General features: G+C 39.8%; 1 protein-coding gene across 6 annotated transcripts in view; it reads right to left on the minus strand.

Annotated features, from left to right (window-relative positions):
- The window catches only part of FHIT (fragile histidine triad diadenosine triphosphatase), a 1,522,387-nt gene that overhangs the window by 1,291,042 nt on the left and 205,836 nt on the right, over positions 1 to 25,509 (minus strand). For all 6 annotated transcript variants that reach the window (XM_058437111.1, XM_058437110.1, XM_058437112.1 and 3 more), the window contains one exon: positions 389 to 441. The gene's annotated coding sequence lies outside the window, so the exon portion shown is untranslated. The remainder of the gene's footprint in view (positions 1 to 388; positions 442 to 25,509) is intronic.

Raw genomic sequence — 25,509 nt, forward strand, 5'->3', positions numbered from 1 at the left:
GGTATGATTCCACAATTTAAAAAATAAAGCAAAAAAAAATCCACTCAACTCAAGGCTTATACATCACTGATTCCCTCAATGCCCTTACTTGGAAAGCAGTAATTCTTTTGAGCTAATAAAATGCACGTTATGAACTAGAACAATACCTTAAAGATATAACAAAAGTAATTATGATAATAATGAAAAAAGTGAGATTTCAAAATCTCTGTGTAGTTCTTGAATGTATAGTGCAGTATAATGTGAGAACGGAAGGCTGTTTACCAAAAATTCATATATTTCTCCTTCTAAACATTTATTATTTTTGAACAGACCCATTTGTGTGGCCAGGTGACTTTAGCCAATGGCGTATGTGCCAATTCTGGTTAAGTATTTTAAGAAATGGTTTTACCTTCTTTCTCTTTCTCTCCCTTCCACTGTCTGGATGTAGATAGCACTACGGACCTGGGGAAAGGCAGAAACACAAGATGGGATGCATATGAAATATCCCAGGAAGAATACTCTTTTGCAGAAGCACTGATACCAGACTGTTACATAAATGAGAAAAAACTTCCATTTAGTTTAAGCCATATTACAGTTTGGAGTCTATAATGCTAAAGCAGCTAGTATCACCCTACTTAATTAATCAAGTAAATTAAATGGTTAAAAGCATATAACCTACCTGGGACATCTTGTAGGGCAGTAACATGGAAGTTAAAGGACAACAGGATTGAAACTTAAAATGTTCAAAGATGAAATCATAAGCAATATGGAACATCGGAGGTAAGTTGGGGTATAAAAGAAACAAAATTGGCCACGAGTTGATTATTTTTAAAACAGAATATGAGTTTATGAGAATTGATCACACTATTCTCTCTAGTTCTGTATATATTTGACATTTTACACAATAAAAATTTAAACAGGCTGGGTGCAGTGGCTCACACCTGTAATCCCAGCATTTTGGGAAGCCGAGGTGGGCAGATCACTTGAGGTCAGGAGTTCGAGACCAGCCTGGCCAACATGATGAAACCCTGTCTCTACTAAAAATACAAAAAATTAGCCAGGTGTGGTGGGGGGTACCTGTAATGCCAGTTACTTGGGAGGCTGAGGCAGGAGAATTGCTTGAACCCAGGAGGCAGAGGTTGCAGTGAGCCAAGATGGTGCCACTGCACTCCAGCCTGGGTGACAAAGCGAGCCTCTGACTCAAAAAAATAAAAAAATTAAACACTTTGTTTAAAAAGTAAGGATACCTGGAGTTCCCACTGGCCTAGGAACAGAAAATCTGAGCATCAAAAAGGTTAAGAACAGAAATAAATTAAAACATACAAAATATATTTTTAGAATAAACAGGGAGAGGTTCCAAGATGGTCGAATAGTAACAACTCCAGTCTACAGCTCCCAGCTTGAGCGATGCAGAAGACAGGTGATTTCTGCATTTCCAGCTGAGGTACCGGGTTCATCTCACTGGGGCTTGTTGGACAGTGGGTGCACCCCATGGAGTGTTAGCCAAAGCAGGGCAGGCATCGCTTCACCCGGGCAGTGCAAGGGGTCAGGGAATTCCCTTCCCTAGCCAAGGGAAGCCATGACAAATTGTACCTGGAAAATCAGAACACTCCCACCCTAATACTGCGCTTTTCCAACGGTCTTAGCAAACAGCACACCAGGAGATTATATCCCAAGCCTAGCTCAGAGGGTCCCACGCCCATGGAGCCTTGCTGTCTGTTAGCACAGCCTTCTGAGATCGAACTGCAAAGGGGCAGTGAGGCTGGGGGAGGGGCGTCCACCATTGCTGAGGCTTAAGTAGGAAAACAAAGCCACCCAGAAGCTCAAACTGCGTGGAGCCCACCACAGCTCAAGGAGGCCTGCCTGCCTCTGTAGACTCCACCTCTGGAGGCAGGGCATAGCTGAACCAAAGGCAGCAGGAACTTCTGCAGACTTAAACGTCCCTGTCTGACAGCTTTGAAGACAGCAGTGGTTCACCCAGCATGGAGTTGAGATCTGAGAATGGACAGACTGCCTCTTCAAGTGGGTCCCTGAACCCTGAGTAGCCTAACTGAGAGACATCTCCCAGTAAGGGCCGACTGACACCTCATACAGTGCAGTGCCCTGCTAAGATGAACCTTCCAGAGGAAAGATTAGGCAACAACATTTGCCCTTCTGCAATATTTGCTGTTCTGCAGCCTCCACAGGTGATACCCAGGCAAACACGGTCTGGAGTGGACCTCCAGCAAACTCCAACAGACCTGCAGCTGAGGATCCTAACTGTTAGAAGGAAAACCAACAAACAGAAAGGACATCCACACCAAAACCTCATCTGTACGTCACCATCATCAAAGACCAAAGGTAGATAAAACCACAAAGATGGGGAGAAACCAGAGTAGAAAAGCTGAAAATTCTAAAAATCAGAGCGCCTCTTCTCCTCCAAAGGAACGCAGCTCCTCGCCAGCAAGGGAACAAAGCTGGATGAAGAATGAATTTGATAAGTTGAGAGAAGAAGGCTTCAGGCGATTGTTAATAACAAACTTCTCCAAGCTAAAGGAGGATGTTCGAACCCATCGCAAAGAAGCTAAAAACCTTGAAAAAAGATTAGACGAATGGCTAACTAGAATAGCCAGTGTAGAGAAGTCCTTAAATGACCTGGTGGACCTGAAAACCATGGCACGAGAACTACGTGACACATGTACAAGCTTCAGTAGCCGATTCGATCAAGTAGAAGAAAGGGTATCACTGATTGAAGATCAAATGAATGAAATTAAGTGAGAAGAGAAGTTTAGAGAAAAACGAGTAAAAAGAAACGAACAAAGCCTCCAAGTAATATGGGACTATGTGAAAAGACCAAATCTACATCTGATTGGTGTACCTGAAAGTGATAGGGAGAATGGAACCAAGTTGGAAAACACTCTGCAGGGTATAATCCAGGAGAACTTCCCCAATCTAACAATGCCTGCCAACATTCAAATTCAGGAAATACAGAGAATGCCACAAAGATACTCCTCGAGAAGAGCAACTCCAAGACACATAATTGTCAGATTCACCAAAGTTGAATTGAAGGAAAAAATGTTAAGGGCAGCCAGAGAGAAAGGTCTAGTTACCCACAAAGGGAAGCACATCAGACAAACAGTGGATCTGTCGGCAGAAACTCTACAAGCCAGAAGAGAGTGGGGGCCAATATTCAGCATTCTTAAAGAAAAGAATTTTCAACCCAGAATTTCATATCCAGCCAAACTAAGCTTCACAAGTGAAGGAGAAATAAAATCCTTTACAGACAAGCAAATGCTGAGAGATTTAGCCACCACCAGGCATGCCTTACAAGAGCTCCTGAAGGAAGCACTAAACATGGAAAGGAACAACCAATACCAGCCACTGCAAAAACATGCCACACTATAAAGACCATCAATACTAGGAAGAAACTGCATCAACTAACAAGCCAAATAACCAGCTAACATCAAAATGACAAGATTAAATACACACATAACAATATTAACCTTAAATGTAAATGGGCTAAATGCTCCAATTAAAAGACACAGACTGGCAAATTGGATACAGAGTCAAGACCCATCAGTGTGCTGTATTCAGGAGACCCATCTAACATACAGAGACACACACAGTTTCAGAATAAAGGAATGGAGGAAGATCTACCAAGCAAATGGAAAACAAAACAAAACAAAAAAGCAGGGGTTGCAATCCTAGTCTCTGATAAAATAGACTTTAAACCAACAAAGATCAAAAGAGACAAAGAAGGCCATTACATAATGGTAAAGGAATCACTTCAACAACAAGAGCTAACTATCCTAAATATATATGCACCCAATACAGGAGCACCCACATTCATAAAGCAAGGCCTTTGAGACCTACAAAGAGACTTAGACTCCCACACAATAATAATGGGAGACTTTAATACTCCACTGTCAACATCAGACAGATCAACAAGGCAGAAAGTTAACAAGCATATCCAGGAATTGAACCAAGTGGACCTAATAGACATCTACAGAACTCTCCAATCCAAATCAACAGAATATACATTCTTCTCAGCACCACATCGTACTTATTCCAAAACTGACCACATAGTTGGAAGTAAAGCTCTCCTCAGCAAATGTAAAAGAACAGAAATTATAACAAACTGTCTCTCAGACCACAGTGCAATCAAACTAGAACTGAGGATTAAGAAACTCACTCAAAACCACTCAACTACATGGAAACTGAACAACCTGCTCCTGAATGACTACTGGGTACATCATGAAATGAAGGCAGAAATAAAGATGTTCTTTGAAACCAATGAGAACAAAGACACAACATACCAGAATCTCTGGGACACATTCAAAGCAGTGTGTAGAGGGAAATTTATAGCAGTAAATGCCCACAAGAGAAAACAGGAAAAACCTAAAATTGACACCCTAACATTACAATTAAAAGAACTAGAGAAGCAAGAGCAAACAAATTCAAAAGCCAACAGAAGGCAAAAATAACTAAGATCAGAGCAGAACTGAAGGAGATAGAGACACAAAAAACCCTTCAAAAATTCAATGAATCCAGGAGCTGGTTTTTTGAAAAGAACAACAAAATTGATAGACCACTAGCAAGACTAATAAAGAAGAAAAGAGAGAAGAATCAAATAGACACAATAAAAAATGATAAAGAGGATATCACCACCGATCCCACAGAAATACAAACTACCATCAGAGACTACTATAAACACCTCTACGCAAATAAACTAGAAAATCTAAAAGAAATGGATAAATTCCTGGACACATACACCCTCCCAAGACTAAACCAAAAAGAAGTTGAATCCCTGAGTAGACCAATAATAGGCTCTGAAATTGAGGCAATAATTAATAGCCTAGCAACCAAAAAAAGTCCAGGACCCAGATGGATTCACAGCCGAATTCTACCAGAGGTAAAAAGAGGACCTGGTACCATTGCTTCTGAAACTATTCCAATTAATAGAGAAAGAGGGAATCCTCCCTAATTCATTTTATGAGGCCAGCATCATCCTGATACCAGAGCCTGGCAGAGACACAACAAAAAAAAGAGACTTTTAGACCAATATCCCTGATGAACATCGATGCAACAATCCTCAATAAAATACTGGCAAACTGAATCCAGCAGCACCTCAAAAAGCTTATCCACCACGATCAAGTTGGCTTCATCCCTGGGATGCAAGGATGGTTCAACATATGCAAATCAATAAACATAATCCATCATATAAACAGAACCAAAGACAAAAACCACATGATTATCTCAATAGATGCAGAAAAGGCCTTTGACAAAATTTGACAGCCTTTCATGCTAAAAACTTTCAATCAACTAGGTATTGATGGGATGTATCTCAAAATAATAAGAGCTATTTATGACAAACCCACAGCCAATATCATACTGAATGGGCAAAAACTAGAAGCATTCACTTTGAAAACTGGCACAAGACAGGGATGCCCTCTCTAACCACTCATATTCAACACAGTGTTGGAAGTTCTTGCCAGGGCAATCAGGCAAGAGAAAGAAATAAAGGGTATTCAATTAGGAAAAGAGTAAGTCCAATTGTCGCTGTTGGCAGATGACATGATTGTATATTTAGAAAACCCCATCGTCTCAGCCCCAAATCTCCTTAAGCTGATAGGCAACTTCAGCAAAATCTCAGGATACAAAATCAATGTGCAAAAATCACAAGCATTCCTATACACCAATAACAGACAAACAGAGAGCCAAATCATGAGTGAACTCCCATTCACAATTGCTTCAAAGATACCTAGGAATCCAACTTACAAGAGACGTGAAGAACCTCTTCAAGGAGAACTACAAACCATTGCTCAACAAAATAAAAGAGGACACAAACAAATGGAAGAACATTCCATGCTCATGGATAGGAAGAATCAGTATCATGAAAATGGCTATACTGCCCAAGGTAATTTATAGATTCAACGCCATCCCCATCAAGCTACCAATGACTTTCTTCAGATAATTGGAAAAAACTACTTTAAAGTTCATATGGAACCAAAAAAGAGCCCTCATTGCTAAGTCAATCCTAAGCCAAAAGAACAAAGCTGGAGCCATCACACTACCTGACTTCAAACTATACTGCAAGGCTACCCAAACAGCATGGTACTGGTACCAAAACAGAGATATAGACCAATGAAACAGAACAGAGCCCTCAGAAATAATACCACACATCTACAACCATCTGATCCTTGACAAACCTGACAAAAACAAGAAATGGGGAAAGGATTCCCTATTTAATAAATGGTGCTGGGAAAACTGGCTAGCCATATGTAGAAAGCTGAAACTGGATCCCTTCATTACACCTTATACAAAAGTTAATTCAAGATGGATTAAAGATTTAAATGTGGCCAGGCGCGGTGGCTCACGCTTGTAATCCCAGCACTTTGGGAGGCCGAGGCGGGCGAATACAAGGTCAGGAGACCAAGACCACGGTGAAACCCCGTCTCTACTAAAAATACAAAAAAATTAGCCAGGCGTGGTGGCGGGCACCTGTAGTCCCAGCTACTCGGAGAGGCTCAGGCAGGAGAATGGCGTGAACCTGGGAGGCGGAGCTTGCAGTGAGCCGAGACTGCGCCACTGCACTCCAGCGTGGGTGACAGAGAGAGACTCCGTCTCAAAAAAAAAAAAAAAAGAGACTTAAATGTTAGATCTAAAACCATAAAAACCCTAGAAGAAAACCTAGACAATACCATTTAGGACATAGGCATGGGCAAGGACTTCATGTCTAAAACACCAAAAGCAATGGCAACAAAAGCCAAAATTGGCAAATGGGATCTAATTAAACTAAAGAGCTTCTGCACAGCAAAAGAAACCACCATCAGAGTGAACAGGCAACCTACAGAATGGGAGAAAATGTTTGCAATCTACCCATCTGACAAAGGGCTAATATCAGAATCTACAAAGAACTTAAATAAATTTACAAGAAAAAAAATCAAAGAACCCCATCAAAAAGTGGGTGAAGGATATGAACAGACACTTCTCAAAAGAAGACATTTATGCGGCCAACAGACACATGAAAACATGCTCATCATCACTGGCCATCAGAGAAATGCAAATCAAAACCACAATGAGATACCATCTCACACCAGTTAGAACGGTGATCATTAAAAAGTCAGGAAACAACAGGTGCTGGAGAGGATGTGGAGAAATAGGAACACTTTTACACTGTTGGTGGGACTGTAAACTAGTTCAACCATTGTGGAAGTCAGTGTGGCAATTCCTCAGGGATCTAGAACTAGAAATACCATTTGACCCAGGCATCCCATTACTGGGTACATACCCAAAGGATTATAAATCATGCTGCTATAAAGACATATGCACACATATGTTTATTGCGGCACTATTCACAATAGCACAGACCTGGAAGCAACCCAAATGTACAACAATGATAGACTGGGTTAAGAAAATGTGGCACATATATACCATGGAATACTATACAGCCATGAAGAAGGATGAGTTCATGTCCTTTGTAGGGGCATGGATGAAGCTGGAAACAATCATTTTCAGCAAACTATCACAAGGACAGAAAACCAAACACCGCATGTTCTCACTCACAGGTAGGAATTGAACAATGTGATCACTTGGACACAGGGCGGGGGACATCACACACCAGGGCCTGTTGTGGGGTTGGGGGAGTGGGGAGGGATAGCATTAGGAGATATACCTAATGTAAATGACAAGTTAATGGGTGCAGCACATCAACATCGCACATGTATACATATGTAACAAACCTGCATGTTGGGCACATGTACCCTAGAACTTAAAGTGTAATTAAAATATATGTATACATATTTTTTAAATCCATAACTTCATAATGACACATGCATGAAAACTCATTAGACGTTAATGAATGAATGCCTAATAACTTCTAGTTGGTAACCAATATTACCAACATACCAATGTTACCAACTAGAAGTTATTAGGCATTCATTCATTCATTAAAAATTAAAATATGATAAACAATTAATTTCCTGCCTATATGAACTGTATATCAGAGTAACCAAATGGTTGATAAGAAAAAGTTTTTTATAGATCTCCATGTAATAAATGCAGGAGAAATGACACAACTATAAAACTGCTATTCTGCATCCCCTAATGATATAAGACCTATATCCAGATATTGGAAACTACCATGAGTGGACATAAAACCATCAGTGTAAGCATGATAGGGAACTTGGTAATAGAACAGTCTGGCAATACCTGAATGAACTAACTCACGTTATCTTCACTAAAAGGACATATATCATTATTTCCTTCATGCTATGATGAAATAGGACATACATAGCATCATCTATGAAGTATTCTTGCCTAAAAAATCTCTGTAAAATCTAGCCAAGACTCCAGACTAAATACCAGGTTATAGTGGTGATTGGGTTCAGGACATGCTTTCCTAAAATATGACACCTTGGTATTTAAGAAAACAGCAGAAGCAGGAAGGTCACTCTCACCTTCTGCCCTTCTCTACTGAAGCAGGTCATGAACCAACGGAAGGATTTTTTTGAGCATCCCCTGGAGCAGGTCATAAGACCATTTTAGAGGTGCCCTCTTTATACATGGAGGAAAGGAACATTCTTACCTCTGAAGACACAGGGACACAGGGAAGAAGCTGAACAAACAAGCCTTGCTAAATTCCTTCTCCCAGTTTATTACCATTAGATCACACTCCCAATCATAAGTCCAATCATACTTCACCTCTTCCCACTCTTCATCAAACCTAGCATAAAAAGTACACAGGTTTAACCATTTCTTTGGGCCTTCATTTCCTTATGAAGGCTCCCATGTCACATGAAACTTATATTAAATAAATCGGTTTGCTTTTCTCTTGTTAATCTATCTTTTGTTATAGCAGCTTCCATCATAAAACTAGGATGGGAATAAAAGATATTTCTTTTCCCATACAGAGAAATAAATTAAACACTGCCACAAAAAAGCAAACAGCCATCTTCAAAATACAGAGCAAATGATCCAGTTTCGCTCACAAATCAAATATATTGAGAGGAAGGGGATAAGAGGACTAATTAAAAATAAAGGAGACAAACAACATAACAATTCAATGCAATGTGTGAATCTCTTTTGGATTCTGACTTGAACAAAACCATCAACAAAAGAACAATTAGGGAAATGCAAATATGGACTGGATATTAGAAAATATTAAGGAATTATTATTAATTTCATTAAATGTGATGATGGCATGGAGTTTAAATAAAGAAGGTAAGGCCCTTATCAGTTAGAGATACCTACTGAAGAATTTTCAGGTGACAAGACATGATATCCAGCATATGCTTTAATGTGCTCAAGCAAAAGAAAAGAAAGAATGAAAAAATAAAATGGGGACAGAGGAAGTAAGATTGGCAAGATACCGATAATTATTAAAGCTGGATGATGCATGCATGGGTGTTCATTATGCTATTAGTTCTACATTTGTGTATATTTGAAATTTTCCAAGATACATTTTTTAAGGCATAAGATTGGAGTCAGACATTGGTTGGACCAGCTCTTTCACTTCCAGCTAGGAGAAATTGGACAGATCACTACAGCCTGCACATTGCCCTCCTTTGTGTCATCAAGTGCACAGATACTTCTTCTAAGTATGCTCCAATACTATTCCTTGGATTTTCTTCCAAGCCATAGACACCTATTTTGTGAGTTTTGATACTTCCCTTTCAATACTCATACACGTGCAGACAAACAACAGTTGTCTCAACTGCTACCTATCTGAAGTGATTATAAGTGACTATCAATTATGACATATATCCCAATTTCAAAGATTAAAATGTGAAAAAAATGTGCATTAAAAAAATCTATGAAGAAAGAGACCTGGAGATGAAGTTATAACAAAAATGTCTATGACAATGAGATTTTCTAAATACCTACAAGGCATCTCCTGCTTTGGCTCCATAAGTACCACTATCTCTGTTTGTTTGTTTGTTTGTTTGTTTGTTTGTTTTTGAGACAGAGTCTCACTCCCTCATCCAGACTGGAGTGCAGTGGCAGGCACTCCCCAGGCTCAGATGATCCTTCCACCTCAGCCTCCCAGATAGCTGGTTCTACAGGCATGCCCCACCACACCTGGCTAATTTTTGTATTTTTGGTAGAGAGGAGGCTTCACCATGCTGCCCAGGCTGATCTCGAACTCCTGGCCTCAAGCCATCTGCTCACCTCAGCCTCCCAAAGTTCTGGGATTACAGGCCTGAGACACCACCCCCGGCTTCTTGGGTTATTTTGGCTGGCATATCTCACTGGCTAAAATACTTCCATTTTTCTAGAAGCTACAGCAACTACCACTGGGTTGGCAAATGACAAGCCCTGGAAATGTTTCTGATAGATGTTTGTTGCATGAATAATAAATATGCAAATTTTAAACCAAAAAAGAAATATAACACATGCAAAGAGATGTGGGGAGTCTCATGCCCTTCTGTATAAAGTTCTGGAAGCTAATTTTGGAAACTCTATCAAGAAGTTTTGTGTGACTATTTTTCCAAAGTAGAGTCAAAATTCACGAGGCAGGGCGAAAGTTACACTGCATCTAATGATGAGTAAGAATGCACACCTGCTCCCTGGAGCTGCTCTCTATACACATGTTCTAGTAATTTCCACACACCATCAGAAGATAGAAGATGGAGAAAACCAGTAAAGATATCATATTTGAGAAAAGACTTTTGTTGGAGCCTAAACATAAACTTTTCCTTCAATTCCATGTCCTGAGAGAGCTTTGTAAATGTGTGACCTAAATGAGGCTACCACTGAATTTTGTTTCCCAATATCCCTCAGAGAGGCTATAAGGCATATACAAATTCTACTTAAAAAGAAATCATGGTAAACATTTATTAAATTTTATTATGCACCAAGTACCACACTCGTGTTCTTCCCAGGACTGCCAAAGTTGGCTGAACCCTGATGCAGTAACTCTGCAGATTTACCTATAACATCTCAACTAACCCTAGCAGCAACCCTGCAAAGAATAGTACCACCTTACTTATATTTTCAGGATAGAGTATGACCTTTAGAAAGACTTGGTAACTGGCCCAAGTTCGACAGCCAGTAAATAGCATAGGCAGGACTCACACCCATGGCTATGAAAAACCAGTGCTTGGGGCTTGTGTTTTTCACCTAAATATGCAAATGTTACACGAATGAACTGAGATGGAGGATCAGCATTGTTCCTGCCAACCACACCCGCCCCCGATCTAGCGCAGATCAATACTTTTACAAAGTGCAATGAAAATGAATCACTGGGGAATAAAGGTACTCAAAGTAAAAGTCAAAAGTCGTTATTGGAGTCAACAGACAAATTTACCCTGTTAAATTGCCCACGAGTTTCTAAATCCTTACTCTGAATTTCTATGCTTATTTTGTTGCATGCTGGCACCAGGACAAGGACCACCCTTTGAGTAGTGCTGCACTACACTCCATTGTTAGATCCATGCTTAGAATGAACACATTTATAATAAGGTTCCAAGATCCCTCCACCTATTGAGAGGCTGGTAATTCTTTTAGATGTTAATTAATCTATTATTTTTTTTTAAATGAGGATGATTTTTAGCATTTTCTTCTGTCCTATAAGGATTCATCAAGATATCAGACATAGGTTCCAAAGTCAACAAAAATAAAGAACTTTTGAAATTTTCTGCTGCTGCATGATACAACTGCTATGGTATTTTGATAAATATTAACAGAAAAATGTGAAACTTTGAAATATGTTTCCTTGCCAAGGGAACAATGAATAATAATGAAGCCAGGGAATAAGGACTAGAAGCACAAGGTGTCCCCGCCTCCCATCAACTGCTGGGAAGGACTCTCTTCCAAATCCACCCTGAAAAGTGAGTGGCTGTTGGGAAACTAAAAAATGTACTTAAGAGGTCTCAAATACATGGTGACACATGGAATTCTTCAACCTGCCATGCCTCTTGAGAAGTTCTCAGGTAAATAACAAGAATGATGCCCACAATACATTCACACACACACACAAAAATATGTCCTGGAAAGAAAAGGAGGATGGGAGAAGAAGTTAATGATTCTTGGGGCTTTTTTAAAAAATTGTGACCAGCCTGACCAACATGGAGAAACCCCATCTCTACTAAAAATACAAAATTAGCCAGGTGTGGTGGCGCACGCCTGTAATCCCAGCTACTCAGGAGGCTGAGGCAGGAGAATCACTTGAATCCAGGAGGTGGAGGTTGCAGTGAGCCTAGATCGTGCCATTGCACTCCAGCAACCTGGGCAACAAGAGCAAAACTCCATCTCAAAAAAAAAAAATTGTGTTCAAAGTTTCAAGTTAATTTTTTTTAAGTCACCATAGCTCATATGGCCTTGGTATGAGTTGATGGGTCAAACCCATAGCTTCTCTGGCTACTCAAGAAATTAGTAAAGGAGGGCAAGGAAAGGCACAATATGGAAGAGAGAAATTACTAGACAAAAGTCAGCAATCTGGAGCAAACCCAATCTAAAGGAAACAATTAGAAACTGGCACAGGTCCCAAATCAATAAGCAGAGGTGGCTGTGGGCAGTGAGCATAATGGCTGGGTAATGAAAACTAAAATGCAGGTAAGCAAGCGCTGGGAAAGGAGCAGTTGATGAGGGGGTCATCTGTCCAGAGGCTGGAAGAGACCTGTCTGAACAGGCTCTCACAGCCCAGCTAGTCCGTGATCTCACAGCCTGTGTGAATAAACAGCACTGGTGTGGTATCCCCAGACTTCATAAGAAATGAAGTCTTCATGGCTCACCTTGTCAAGGCCAGAGAACAATCCCAACAGGAAAAACACTTCTTACAGATTATGCAGTGGATTCAAAGAGCACTGGAACTGTATTTCCCATTAGCTCTAATGGAGGTTGTGCTAATAAATTCCCCAGCTCTGGGCTGAACAGGTGTAATTCAGTAATGTAGCTATAATTGAGTGATGTCAACTCAATATAATTTGTAATGTTTTTGTAACAAATTATCTCTTTCTTTTTTTTTTTCTTTTTCAGAAAAAAAGGCATCTGTGATTCCATGTGATAAATTACTTTAAAAGGGTGACATACAGTGCTAATGATAAAGATCTTTAATTGATAGAAATGTTAATAGTAGCATCAGCTAAGAATTATCTTAGCTGATTCTTTATACACAGTAACCTTTTAAACATAACAAGCTTTCATTTTTGACCAACAAATGTTTTTGATTTGTGACTCATGGTTTTCAGATACTTCTGTATTTCATCAACATATTATTCTACTAGAGAGCTTCTGTATAAACCCTGCAATTTAGCCATTCCCTTCCCTGCACAGTTCCCAAGCCAGATCTAGACATTTCTACCTCTGTGCCTAAGAGAATGCTGGTCTCCTGGTCTGGATGGACAGCTGTCTCCTCCTCTTCCATGTACCTAAGAATGACCTGTTGGCCCAGTCAAAACCCTCCTTCTATGAAGCTTTCCAGACCTATAGCCAGGATTACTCTTTCACACCCTATACCCCTGGGACACTTTGGGATCCCTCTATTACATTCTTACATTTCAGACCCCATTGTACATGCTATTCCTCTGCTGCTCTCCCTGGTTAGGGCCCACTCATCCTTGGGTTTCAGTTCAACGTTGTACCTCAAGGAGAACCTTCCCTGCCTGGGAACAGGGCACGTTATCCGTGCATTTTCACACCTCTGCATTCCTTTCCTTTGTTGCACTAACCACAGTTGTTGTTAGTATCTTTTTTTTTTTTTTTTTTTTTTTTTTCAGAAAAAAAGGCATCTGTGATGCCTTCTTTTCCACTAGGGCTAGGCTTTAGACAAGGTCTGTGTTGAGTTTTCCTAAATCTAGTAGCAAGGACATGATGCTCCATATCTGAAGAAAGAATGCATGGATGAATGAATGAAAAAACACTATCTCTGTCTGTCTCTCCCTACCTCTATCTGTCCTCTCCACTAAACGGTGAACTCAAAGGTAATACAGTGCTCATTGTGGCCACAATAATGCCTAATTAGGGTCTCATCCATAATAAAGATGAGAAAAACTCAGTTGAACTAAATTTAATTTCTCCTATTGTAGTGTTAACATCAGGTTAGTCATAGAGAATTCAGTTTCCAAAGCTTATAGTGTTTTTCACCATATGCTATCCACTGACCCTCATCAAGCTCCAACCACATGCTAGCCCCTCTGCAGGACACCGTGGAAGAGAAGTGAATGATATTTAGAACCAAGTACTCTACAGTTTCTGGGTGATTCCCACATATAACCACATTTCTGCATTCATGCCAGATACTGGGGAAATTCAAGGTTAATCAAACACAGATGGTGTCCTCAAGGAGCTCAGGATCTGGGAGAAGAGATAAAAATGAAGAAAAAATATCATGAGGTGGAATCCATGAGTGACATAAAAGGGGTCCCAATACAGATTCTAGGTGTTCTAATGAGGGACAGAGAGAATGTAGGCTTAAGTGCGGGTATTTTTTTAAAAGTTTTATTTTTAATTTTTGTGGATACATAGTGTATATATTTATGGGTTGCATGAGATACTTTGGTATAGGCATGCAATGCGTAATAATCACATCAGGGTAGGACATCCATCACCTCAAGCATTTATCCTTTGTGTTACAAATAATTAAACTCTTTTAGTTATTCTAAAATGTACAAATAAATTGTTTTTCACTCTATTCACCCTGTTGTGTTAGAAAATACTAGTCTTACTTATTCTTTCATACTATTTTTTGTATCCATTAATCATTCAGTGGGGACAGTTTTTAAAATGAGTCTTTACCTGTTGGGTGGGATGGCTCACGCCTATAATCCCAGCTCTCAGGGAGGCAGAGGCGGGAGGATATCTTGAGCCCAGGAGTTTCAGACCTGCCTGGGCAATATAGCAAGACACCATTCTCCACAAAAAGGGAAAAAAATGAGTCTTTACCCAGGTGAAGATTGGGATTAGGGACACAGCCAAAAGGAAGCAAGGTTGAAGAGCAAGGGTGTTTATTCCTTGGTTCAATAGATCTTTATCACCTATTGTGTGAGGCATAAATAAACCGAAGTCCATTCTCAATTCAGCTTACATTCTAATTGTGGAGACACGTGAAAGCAAACAAACAACAATGCCAGGCAATAATGAGTGCTCTGAAAAAACAGGGCAGAGTAAGGAGCAAAGCTGATGAGAGTGCTACTCCAGACAAGGTGGTCAGGGGAGGCCATCCCATGTCAATGACACTGAACAATGACTTGAATGAAGAGAAAGAGTGAGCCATGTAACACGCCTTGGGAAGTGCATTCCCAGCAAAGAGAACAGCAATCCTCTCCACAGAGGAAGGACAGATGACCCACATCTTTTTCAAACTGGGGTCTCTGAGCATGTTCTTAGGGATCCGAATGTTCTTGATGAGACTTTTTATTTTTGGTTTTATTTAGATAATACTCACTTAAAATAGTTCAAGTGTATTCTGCATCAGCTACATAGCACCTAAAATACGGGTACCAGCACAAAAGTTTTGTGCCTCCTTTATGTTTGCATTTATAATTGTGGTGGTATCAGGTATTGCTGTTTTAATTGTCACAAGCAAAAGATAAAAAAGACAAACTTACTACTTAAATAATGTGTTTGTGCCTCATGATCTCAGAGTAGGAGTGGAGTACATATGAATTGTCCCAGTAGTAGCAGCTGGAAGTGTTAGGGAAATTGAGTCATCACACAGCCAAGGCTAATACAAACATGACAAGCTGTGTAGAACCTTTGACATAACAGACATCCCATATTGATATTTCCAGAGATGATTCTGTTTAAACAAATAATATCATTCATCTTGTTAATGCAATATTCCTCATTTGAATTTAGTTTTGTCATTTTGATTGCATGAAATTTGTAAATGTGTTATGGTTTCATATTTGTCTAAGAACCACAAAAAGAAATTCATACCTAGTTTTGTATTTTCATGTGGTTCAATAATCCAATAACAAAAACATTAAGTCAACATTGGGGGTGCATAAGACTTTTTTTTCCCTTGGAATGGCATCCATATGTTACTCAAGGTTGGCCACAGTGAAAGCTGGTGGTGGAAAAGACCTTTGTTTTCCAGAACCATCACCAGGTGATAGCTCTGGATGGTTTCCAATGAAACACACAGTAAGTACAGGAAAGAAGGGAGATGAATATCTTTGGTAGGAAAAAAAAATCACAAATCAGATATGCCCAATGACTGTAACTTTTATTATTCTCTGAACACCAAGGAACATAAAGGCCATAAATTATGTTACATGTTGGTTAATTCTCCTTCAGAACACCCAGGCTATTGGAACATTAAATGTGGAAAGTATGTGGCGGGGGAGAGAGAGGGTGAAGAAGCTATAATGAAAGGTTCACTGCACTCGGGTGGCAGATTAAACACAGAGCCAGATGAAGAGTCAAGCGTCACTAAAAATGCAAAACAAATCCAGCTAAATTATTTCACCTGCAAGGAAAAGTTTTTCTCACAACACAAGACTGTTCTATGCCAACGAATGTAAACAAGAGCTAAGACGACTATCTGAAAAGCTCAGGCAGTTGGTGAGGAAGGCTCCTCGGGTCACAGAACCTTCCAAAACTTCTCACTGTAGCAGCTGAGAGCTGGCATCTGAAATCAAACTGGGTAGAGTTCAAGAATCACCTCTAACAGAGATTAGCTCTGAGACCTAGCAAATTCTTTAATATCACAGAAAAAAAAAAGATAAAACAACACCTACATCACAAAGTTGTTCAAAGGATTCACTGAGATAATCCTCACAGACCACTTAGAACACTGCCTGGCACATAGTAAGTTCTCCATAAACGTGAGCCATGAGTTTTATGATGCTATAGGTCTATGATTATATAAGCATGAGTCTCCACATATGGCACAACAGACTGCTCTACTCAACCATACAGCCCTGGATGATGTCTCCACATTTTACATATTCCATAATAGTTTCCAATAATTTATATACATGTAAAGTATATTTGAGATGGTCCTTAACATAACATCATTCTCATTCCTTCCCCTCCCCAATATACTTCCTAAGGAGGAAAGATATGAATAGTGCTATGGTTTGGATTTGTGTCCTCACCTAAATCTCATGTCAAATTGTAATCTTCACTGTTGGAGGAGGGGCCTGGTGGGATGTGATTGAATCATGGGGGCAGACTTCCTCCTTGCTGTTCTCGAAATAGTGAGTGAGATCTGGTTGTTTTAAAGTGTGTAGCACTTCCCCCTTCAGTCTCTTTCTCCTGCTCCCACCATGTTAGAGGTGCCTCCTTCCTCTTCACCTTCTACCTGAGGCCTCCCCAGCCATGCTTCCTGTACAGCCTGTGGAATTGAGTCAATTAAACCTCTTTTCTTTATAAATTTCTCAGTTTCAGGTAGTTCTTTATAGCAATGCAAGAACGGACTAATGCAGATGGGTCTACAGAAAGAGCAGAACCCAACAACCTTATATGGTAGGTACCACTATTGTCCCTATTTTACAAATAAACAATGTCCAGAGAAGAGCATGGACTTGCTCAAGGTCATACAGCTCATAAATAATGCAGCCAGGATTTGAGGTCAAGTAGTCCCAGTCTAGAATCTACCTTCTTAATCACCACACAACTCTACTCCTCCAAACGTGAGTCCTTCCTCTGAGTCCAGTAAAGAGGAACTCTGGGAACTGCTGGTCACGTAATTGTTTATTCCTCCAGATTCCCCAATGTCTGGCCCTAGAAAATGAAGATGTTTCACTCCCAACTAAGAATTTCCCTAAGCTACTATTTGTTACGCTGTTAGCTAAGATAGAGAGTCAATTTTAAAATCATCCATTTGAGCAGTTACAGTAACTTTGGTAAATGAAACAATTTGAAAACACTGTCCAACATTTTACACAGTGTCCCATCGACCACAGCTAACTAAAGTAATTCACATGTGAATTTTATTCTTAAAAAAAGTGTATGCTTTGCTTTTGACAGATAATGAAAGCCATTTAATTCAATGTGGCTTTTTTTCTTTGCTTTTTCCTTTTTTTTTTTGCCAGAAAGCAGTGAGATAAATTGGATACCCATAAACTGAAGAAAATCTGTTAATTTGGAGTGCCTTGTTACACCTATTCTTGTGCTTTTTTAAAAGAGAGTCTGCCAAAGTTTAATCTCTTCTCAAATTACCTCATCTAAGCAGTATTTTCATTTGTAAATAATGGCCACATATTCACTTTAAAGTAGGAGGAAACGGAGACCTTAAATGTTTCAAGGAAACTTCAGGTCCCTCAAACCTCCTTCAAAGAAAACAACTGATGACTGTCTTTGAGGCAAGGAGACAATAGTCATCAGGCCATCAAGGGCAGGGAACAACCTGAACACTTTGCAGCTCTGCACTACAGGTCCTCAATGTTCTTCTTGCATTAGTCCATTCTTGCACTGCTATAAAGTTCATTCAATGCCATCTGGTTATAACACTGATAGAAAATAAATTGATTCCCAGTGGGGCCCCTGTCTATGTGGGGTCTGAACATTCTCCCCATGCTTGCATGAGTTTTCTCTGGGCAGTCAAGTTTTCTTCCACATCCCAAAGATGAGCATGGTAGGTGAACTGGCATGTCTACATGGTCCCCATCTGAGTGAATATGAGTGTGTGTGTGTAGGTGTGTAGGTGAGTGGGTCCTGCAATGGGATGATATCCTGTCCAGGGTGAGTTCCCACCTTGCACCCTGAGCTGCTGGGACATGCTGCAGCCATCGGAGATCCTCAACTGGAATATAAATAATTATCTTACTTGTTTTTATTACTCTTTCTTAAATGTATATATAGTTCGCATAGATTTCAATGTAAAATATTCAAAGTGTTTTGGTCTATTTAGAAGTTTGATGGTATAGTTGTGACCAGAAATATGACATAGGAACTTAACTCTTATTTATATCAATTAGTCTATGGTGAAATTGGTTATATGTTACTTTGCTTTATGTCCCACTTTCCAGGAACCTATCAATGGCATTAAGTAAGGACTTACTGTACTTTACTATAGCTGAACAGGCTGCCACCCAAAACCATAATGAGCTACCATGACGACAGTCAATCAGGAGACATATCTGTGTTTCAGAGAAGAAAGCCAGCAGCTTTCTGGGAAAAAGCACAGAGGGAAACTCCCCTAAGCTGGAGCTATTTCCTAGCAGTAACTTGCTGCTGCAGTTTAGCCCTGTCATCTGTGTGTACTCCTCATTAAGTACCACATTATGGGCCATCATATCTTCTCCAGCTGCAAGTAAAGGCAATGCCCTGAAATTGCCCTATGGCCCAAATGTGTGACTAATGACTGAGACTTTGACTTCTTGCTTGATGTTTGGCCTTCAGTATTACATGAACCTGCTCTGAAAGACACAACACTGTCACAGATGTATGCGGACAGATTAAGCTCCAGATGGAAGGGTGTCAATGTCAATCAGTCACTGTTCTTACAGCCTGGCTGGCTTTTCATCTAAGCAACTACAGAGGATGATTCTGCAGCACTCAGTTCCTTAGCTCAATTAAGTCTTAGGATTGGAGGTCAAGTTACCCTGGTTTCCTAAGCATTCTCTACCAAATGTTTGTTTTTGCCTCACTCCTACTCATTCATTTATAGTAGCTTCTTTTGATGCATTCATCCTTGAGCATGTCTTCCCATTTCCAAGTGACTTGTTTCACTATTCTGCAGAATGTTCCAGCCCTTTGATGAACTATACATAATTGTTGAATCAGCTGTCCCACAAAGAGATAAAATCTGAATTAAATACAGGACTTGTTGTCAGGAGAGAACAGATAAGGTGAAAAATTAGAAGACTAGCTGGGAAGAAGTGAGATGATTGAAGTTTATGAAACATTTAGAAGGCTATTGAACACCTTCCCATTTTCCCCCCTCCTTTGAGTCTCCCAATCTGCTAGTTTCAGTCGGTTGGTTTTCTGCTTCTGTTGTGATATATGTTTAGTTCAAGGCTGTGGACTTTGTGCCTTAGTTACAGGTAAGTGCCTCTGTGTTTCTCATCTTTATCTATCCAGTCACTTGTCTCCTCTCAAAGTTTCACTTTTTAAATATATATATGTTATTTAATATCAAAAGAATATCTTCACCTTTCATAAATTCCTAACCCTAGACTCTGGATGCCCAGGGTAAATTCTTAATTCTATTTTATTTATTTTAATTAAATTTAATTAAAATTTGTTTTAATTAAATTTAAATCAAATATCTAATTCTACTTTTATTCATTTGTTTAATTCCATTTTTAAGTCTATGGACTTGCTTGAACACACAGCTCACCAATGATGCAGGCAAGATTCAAGTCCAGGCAAACCATGGCTCTAGAGCTTGTGTTCTTAACTTCCACATGCCCTTGTCCCTCAGGAGGAATATTGTAACTCCCTAGGTTTCCATTCCAAACTCTCAAACGTAAAATAATAATTATAAGGTACGTGTCATTGCAAAACATGTATAAAAGCATATAAATCAAAGATTACATTTTACCTCCTCTTCTTCTTCCTGTCCCTCTACCCTCATATCCATACAATTTCATTCCCTGAGGGAGCCTATATTAATAATTTGGTGTGTACGATTTTGCATACAGACATTTATTTTTCTAAGTTTCTATAATACATACTGTTCTGTCACATGTTTGACATCTTTTCATGTCAATTCATAGAGATCTACACCATGCTTGCTAATGGCTGCAGAGTAATTTCAATGTATAGACATACAATACTACATTGAACCTCTTTAGCTACTTGGTCAAATATATCTACAGAATACGTAACTAGACATTTCAAGGAATTTCTATATCAAAACATTTCAAACCATGGTTAATAGTTCCAAACTTCCCAATCCAAGTTTAATATTTTTATTTATATCCACAACAGGGTATCCCCCCGGTTTTGCCCATAGTGCTTATTATCCTAAACAACTGATTGATATTTTTAGTTTAATTATTTAAAAAATGAGGTTATAATGAGGTCCCTAAGAGTCCCTTAACCTAATTTACTAGGATCTACTTAATCTGGAGAGTAAAATAAAGCAACTACCCAATCTCAAAATATCCTTTTGCCTCTCCCAAATGACTCTTCTGGAATCATTTATATGCTGACCTCCATATAGTTTATTGGATTTATACGATCTTATATCTCTAGATTGAGTTACAAATGGAATGGATGAATCTCTTGAAACCTAGACCAAAAAATAAGAATGGAATAAAAAAAGAGTTTTTGGTACGGAAACTGTGACTCTCCAAGGTCAGTAGAGACATTGAGAATGGTTTCCCATGTCCCCAGGCATAAACTAAAATATCCACTGCTTTCGGACAGTATAAATGCAGAATGTGCCCCAGATGAATAGAAATGAGCAAATCTTGAGTGCAGAACTGAATTTCTTGGAGCTGTATTGGTTACCTGGAGCCATGAATTAAGTGGATCTGATTCTACCTCTTAAAGGAATAGAAAAAAATTATTCCAGGTGATTACTGCTGGAATTATTCCATGTGGTCACTCAAAGGACCTTCTTCTAGCTCCACGGGATAGATAGTTGCTATCCATCAGCTCTGCTCACTGAAGATGCTGTGCTATGCATTCCAAATGGCGCCTTGGAGGACTAACTGATATCATTAACACAGACTCATAGAGATGTCATCATTTTCTACTTCATCATCTTCATCAAGATTAGTTTTAAGTGTTGGGAGGCCGAGGTGGGTGGATCACGAGGTCAGGAGATCGAGACCATCCTGGCTAACACGGTGAAACCCGGTCTCTACCAAAAACACAAAAAATTAGCCGGGTGTGGTGGTGGGCGCCTGTAGTCCCAGCTACTCGGGAGGCTGAGGCAGGAGAATGGCGTGAACCTGAGAGGCAGAGCTTGCAATGAGCCGAGACCGCACCACTGCACTCCAGCCTGGGTGACAGAGCGAGACTCCATCTCAAAAAAAAAGATTAGTTTTAAGTGAACCATGTACCAGTTCTCAAATCAACCACATGGGGTAGGTTCCATTATTATTTAATTCTGCAGATGTGAATACAAGGCCACAAGTTCGTAAGTGATACTGCCAGGGCTCAAACCACTTATGTATTATGTCAAAAGCCATGCTCTTAACCATTGCACTATACTCCCTTCTACAGGCATAAAATTTTAAAAATATATACCAGAAGAGCAAAACAATCCCAAGTATGGGAAGGATGAAGAGAAGGGTGGCAGTTGGTACAGTGGAGCATAATGGGCCAGTCTGACTGTAAGACTCCTGTTTCATAATGTCTGCATGTCACTAAAAAGGATCTAGACCAAGGTTCACAAACACAAATGAATATGGGGGCCAGGATGTTAACATACATGAGTAAAGAGGACCAAGTGCATGACAAAAAGAGTGGTGAAGAACGTGGTAAACTGAAACACATGCCCCAAAGGAAGAAGGCAATACTCTCATGTGTGTATATGGTTCAAATGTTGCCAAATCAATGAATTTTTTTAACAGAAGGAAAAAAATCCTATTTTAATGCAAAATGTTTCTATTTCCAAATTATGATTTCAACGTCATGTTTAAAAACACTTTGAGGATGACTTAGTTCCCTCTGACCTCCACACATAAGCATTAACATGGACAGAAGTATAGCAGCACTGTGAGGTGCTTTCCCAGCAGCCATTGGTCCTTCATCCTTGCTAACACACCTTGATATTTCTCAGGTACCTGCAGTTGGTAATGCATCCAGGGAAGATAGGCCTTACTCTCAGCATAAGAGGCTGAAACGTACTGGTCTCAGCCAGTGAAGGTAACTGAATACTTCATTGACATTGACTCGTCTGGGATGGGATGCATGTGTGACTCAGTTCCAGCCAAAGAGAAATTGAAAGATATCTACTAAGAGACTTTAAGGAGAGATTTTATTTCTTGAAATAGAAAGAGAGAGAGAGGCCCACCACGAGATGGCCCTTTTTGCTCCCTTCCCTCCTATCCTCTATTGAATGCTAATCCAGGACACTGTGGTGTTGAAAGCTCTGGCAGCCATTTTGTGGCATGAGGTAACAAGTCTAAGGATTAAGGCCAATACACTGCCAATGGTGGAATGAAAGCATGAAAAGAGCTTGGATCCTTGTTTAGCAGCCAAATCAACAATGAGACTACTTATTTTGAGGTTTCTTATATAGGAAACAGTAAATCTCCTTGTGTTTTATGGTACTATTAGTTGGGTGTTCTGTTACTTCGTGCTGAGTACATTCTAATGAAGGATCTCACTTTCAACCTTACTTCAGAGTTCTAGCTTTTTGTTTACAGCATCCTTCATGCAGGAAAACTTCAAGCTTACACAGTTAGAGTGTGCAACTAGATACGAGATAAGGCTCTGCCACTTGAGAACGCCCACATGCTGCTTCAAAAATTTAAATTATGCTGTTAGCTTTTCAAGATGGATGAAATCCTTTACAGGATCATATAGCAAGGAATAAATTGCTCTCACAGTTGCCAGGCAACTGTGTATATACTGCCTAGAGACAAAAATTCATGACCCTTGACTTCCCAAAGGAGAGTCTTTACCCACAACTGATAGGCATGTGCCCAAGTCTAACACTTCCATCCAGCAAAGGTCATGGTGTACATCTGGGCTATCCAACATCCCAAGCTCATTATACTGCCAACTTATATCATTCTTGATCACACCATAAATTATGATTTCTGCATGCAAATGCAAAAGACAGAGCAGAGAGTGTCCTGGGGCATAATTCCCTGTCCTTTGGCCTGTCTCATTATATAGACTGATTGGGTACCATCCAGGCAAACAAAAAAAACACACGAAGGTTCCTATTAGCCTGAAGAATCACTGTCAGGTAAACAGAGTTTTGTAAACAGCTTCCAATATTCAAGGAAAGTTTGAGTCTTCACAGTGAGTAATGTGATCAACTTTAATAATGTCTCAAGGGGCTTCTATCTCATGAGTCATTTTAAACACTCACACATGCACACACACACACACAGAGAGAGACACAGGCTAAGATGTGCTCATCATTCTATTAGAAAGGAAATCTCAAAACGCAAATATAGACGGTGTGTTCACATTTACATTTCATAATGATCTAAGTATTTTGTTTTTGCATGTGAATTTCATAATACTTTAAATCATAGAATCATGGTATATAAAAATCAAAAGTGACCTGAGATCAAGAAGTCCAATCCAAGAGAAATTAAGGGGCACGGCTGCTTAGGGGTGAACACAGAATCCAAGTTGCTGGACTCTCGGTCTACTGCCCTTCCCCAAAACTAACATGCTTGTCCCTCAGGCAATCAACCATTAATCATTGTGATGATAAACATCAGGGACAACTTAATTTCAACTTGACAATAAATCAAACTCTCCATGTAGCCATTAGTTGCTGTACTAGTCAGAAAAAGGTTAAGGTGAATGTGAACCACTCTTTTACTACCTCCCACCTCAAAAAAAAGTGAACAGAAGCTTGAATATACAAGCTTTTATTCTCTCATTTAACAAGTTTGGAGATCAGTAGTCTAGTACTGACATGGCAGTTCTACAGACCCATTACAGACCTAGATGCCTTCAACTTACTGTATCTCTATTCCTAGAGGGTGACTGTCTTAGTCTGCTTTGTGCCGCTATAACAGGACTTGAGACTAGTTAATTTATAAACAACAGAGATTTATTAGCTCACAATTCTGGAGTCTGGGAAGCCCAAGATCAAGGGCCCACATCTTGTGAAAGCCTTCTTGCTGTGTTACACATGGAAGAAGGCAACACATGATGAGAAAGAGCACGCAAAGGAGCAAGAAGTGACTAAACTCACTTTGATGACAAATCAACTCTTGCAACAGTGTACCCACTCCCATAATAATGACATTAATTCATTCATGGGGGTAGATCCTCCATGCTCTAATTACCTCTTAAACAACCCACTTCTCAACACTGTTGCATTGAGGAATTAAGTTCCAAAACATAAACTCTGGGGGACACATTCAAAACATAGCATTCATCTTCTTAACATAGACAAAAAGGCTGGGCGTGGTGGCTCACACCTATAATCCCAGGACTTTGGGAGACCGAGGTGGGTGGATCACCTGAGGTCAGGAGTTTGAAACCAGTCTGACCAACATGGTGAAACCCCATCTCTACTAAAAATACAAAAAATTAGTCTTGTGTGGTGGCACACACCTGTAGTCCCAGCTACTCAGGAAGCTGAGGCAGGAGAATTGCTTGAACCTAGGAGGCAGAGATTGCAGTGAGCTGAAATTGTGCCATTTGACTCCAGCCTGGGCAACAAGAGCAAAGCTCAGTCTCAAAAAAATAAAAACAAACAAACAAACAAAAAAACAGCCAAAAGTAATTAATGAGCCGTTATGTCTGCACCCCAGTTGGCAGCAAGCAGGAAGCTGTAACGCATCTTCTCTTTAAGGATTCTCCTAGTTAGTATACCCCGAAAGCAAAGCCTAAGACAAGGACCAAGGGTATAGGTTCGGGTAGATTATTTGGATGGTGATCTCAGAAAATTTGAATGAAAGAGATGAGACACTAAAAACTGGAAGGAAAAAGGAAACAGCATGTGTTATCAACACCTGGGGGGCTATGTGAGGAGCTGTGTAGAATGTACCCACCACTGTTCATCTA

This window comes from Hylobates moloch, unplaced genomic scaffold (assembly GCF_009828535.3).
Source record: "Hylobates moloch isolate HMO894 unplaced genomic scaffold, HMol_V3 SCAFFOLD_4, whole genome shotgun sequence".
Classification (NCBI taxonomy): Eukaryota; Metazoa; Chordata; class Mammalia; order Primates; family Hylobatidae; genus Hylobates; species Hylobates moloch.